We start from the raw sequence: 3,185 nt of genomic DNA, 5'->3' as shown, positions 1-3,185 counted from the left end.
TCTGCTGTGCCCAGCACCTTCCCAGGTGGAAAGAGCAGCTTCCTGTGATCCAGCAGGTTGATTGGGGACCCCCGCACCTGCAGGAGGGCTGCGGAGCTCTGCCAACTCCACCTAGGGTTATGGAGGCCCCCGATCTGCCTGCCGGATCACAGGAGTCAGTGGCAGCACCGGTCTTCCCAGCACTGGGTTCAGGCTGCAGGAGGCTGCTGCTGCCGGCTGGGACCAGCGCTGGGTGCAGCCCGTGCTGAGCACCAGGAAGACTGGTGCTGCCACTAGCCCCAGCTAGCAGCAACAGCATGCTGTCATCTGGCGCGCAGATCAGGGGGCCTGCCCGCACCCCCAGGAGGGTTGGGGGCTGTGCCAGAATCCTCTTGGGGGTGCAGGCGGGCCCTCGGATCTGCTGCCACCTGGGATTGGCGCTGAAGCCAAGTAAGCCCGGCTTCAAAACTTTCAAAATGTTTCGAGTGCCCTTGTTTCATTTTGAAGCTGTTTCAAAGACTTTTGTTTCATTTTGATTTCACTGTTTTGAGCTTGAAACGCATCGAAACAGCTTCGAAACGAAACACCCATCAAAATTTTGCACAGCCCTATTTGCACACTCACTCAAGCAACGTGCAACACACGCGCACGCGCACACACGCGCTCTCTCTCTCTCTGTTATTTCAAACTCACATCCCTCTGTCCCTTTCAAGCCACTGCCTGAGTTCGAGGCAGTCTGATGATTTCACAGACTAAGACGGAGAGTATAAGAAATGCCTCTTCTAATGTTTTTCATAAGTAACTTCCTTTGCAGCAGCCTGCAGGAGCGGGCTTTGGGTTACTAATTATTCAGGGAGTAATAGTTGTGGGTAGGGAGTCATGGGATGGTAGGAATTCTGCACTCCGGCCTTTCCCCTGGCATCCTGCAGCCAAATCCTGCTTTGCTTTATTCCCTCGCACAGTTTCATTGCAAACAGCAAAACTGCTGCTGTCAGAAAGACAAGCCGGGTTCAGCCCCGGCAATTTTCTCAGTCTAAGCAGCCAACTGGAATAAAGCTGTTCCCATTTTTCACCTTAGCCAGCAGTTTGGTTTTCCATGGGCTGGATCTCACCTCTTCATTTATCAGAGCAGAGGAAATGCAAATTCCTGCAAGTCCCGAGTTCAAGGAAGAGGCAGGAGGAATCAGTTCCCCATCTGTCCATATCCATCTGTTATCTTAGACTGATGCTCTTTGGGCCAGGACTGCCTTTTTTGTTCTAGGCCTGTACAGCGCCTGGCACAGCAGGGTCCTGGTTCCTGCCTGGGGCTCCTACATGCTGCAGTACTACAAATAACACAACGTTTTCACCTCTTGTTTTTTCACGTGAAAGCAGAAGCATTAAAGTGGGCCCGTCTGGTAAATGTTGAGCCGTCCTGCCTAGCTGAGTCCCTAGTTCTGTTAACTTTATCCTCCAAAGTTGAGGGGAAAACTATTTTGAGAGTAGCAGAAGCATATATGACACACACCAGGAGATGGGAGCCTTGTTCAATGCAGCGCACAAAATGTAGGCTGTACTCCTGCAGACACAGCTACATCCCAGTTTTCCCTGGGGCCATGAAGACTCTTCATAGCAAACCTTTCCAAGATGGTTCACCAGAGCAGGGACCCTAAGTCCTTCCCCTTTCCTCTGTGAAGAGCTGTGGAGATCAAAGAATCCCATGCAAAATATTTGACAAAGGCAAAACAAAAACTTCAGCTAAGTGGCTGACGGCCAGGTCTTCTCAACATCCCCATAAGCCTTCCATTACTGCAGCTCTGATGTGATGCACAGACAAGGCAATGCCAGGGCGGCCATAGAAGGGACACTGTTTCCTCCTCTTGGATACCAAAACTTGAAGGTCAAGGGTGGAGGGGAAGCGGAGATCAATAAAAAGGCCAACCACCACCTCTGCAGTATGGAAAGAAAGAACAAGCCCAGCAGAAGAGCTCCTCACACAGTGGGGACTCCTCTTTCTCAAGGGTTTCTAAGATATAGAATACCTGGAGACCTGTGTGTAATTTTTCTATTATATCCTTCAGTCAATCACCAGGGGCCAACTGAGAATGACACTTTGCTTCTTGGTGACAAAACCAGGACTGATAGGCAGTCAAAAAAGCTGAAGGCTGCATTGATTCAGATTTTGCAGGATAGTCTAAGCTGCAAAGGTTGAGCCAATAAGCACATGAAGAGACATTCACTTTTGTTTCAGAAAATGCAGCCACATGCCTATAGTGGCTCAATCCAGAAGCTGGGGTGGCGCTGAAGCACAGCTCTCTGGCATGTAGCCAGCATAGGCTGTGTGTTCCCTTCCTCTTCCTGATGCCCCTGATGTCTCTGGGATTTGCAGTCCAGACTAACAGTAGTAAGACTCTGCAGGGTTGCTCATCACTTCCTCTTCCTGCTTCCAGGTGCCTCTGGGATTGGTAGTCCACAGTCACAGCCGGCACTAAGCAAGCAGAACAGCTTTGTACTCAAGGGAAAGGAAGTTTAACCCTCCCCTTCCCTGGCCCCACACCCCAGCAGGGGGTTGCTTGGAGGGGCCAGTGAGCCAGCCTCTGATGCCAATGAGCCAGCCCTCACTGCTCCAACTAGGGAGCAGAGGAGTGGGGCCAGCCCTGCTCTCTGGAGCAAAAAGCACAGCCAAGCCCAGGGCTGCAAAGCATGCTGGGTGCTGGGGCATCTGATTTAACTTGAACCAAGAAGGGGTCTTGGACAGAAGTTTCACAAACTGGTTTGACATAAGTCAGTTAAGTCTGATGCTACATTCAACCAGATTTATCTTAAACAAGTTTCAGCCATTTTGAAACTGGTTTATGTGCACTGAACTTCTAGTTTCTGATCACTTAAACTGGTCTATATGCAACTTCTGTTCCTAGCCATAATGGCTATATACCACCTCTTCTCTCTGGCCAGCAAACCCACTACAGTCACAGGACTTTGCCTCACGCAGCCTGATACCCAGAACCCAGGAGGTAATGTTGCAATGAGCATTGGCATCAGCCACTCCAACACAGGACGCAATGAGAAGCAGGTCCTCCAGAGGTGATAGCACACAGCTTGCACTGGCTCCAAGCTCAGGAGCTGAAACTAAATCCCTATGACCAGAGATTATTCATGTCCATCAGGGGGATTTGTAAGGGGAAGAATGGCCTAGGATAACATTAGCACAGAGCTGTATCTCAGCC

Source organism: Alligator sinensis, unplaced genomic scaffold (genome assembly GCF_000455745.1).
Source record: "Alligator sinensis unplaced genomic scaffold, ASM45574v1 scaffold1517_1, whole genome shotgun sequence".
Taxonomy (NCBI): domain Eukaryota; kingdom Metazoa; phylum Chordata; order Crocodylia; family Alligatoridae; genus Alligator; species Alligator sinensis.
Note: the sequence above shows the minus strand (reverse complement) of the source record.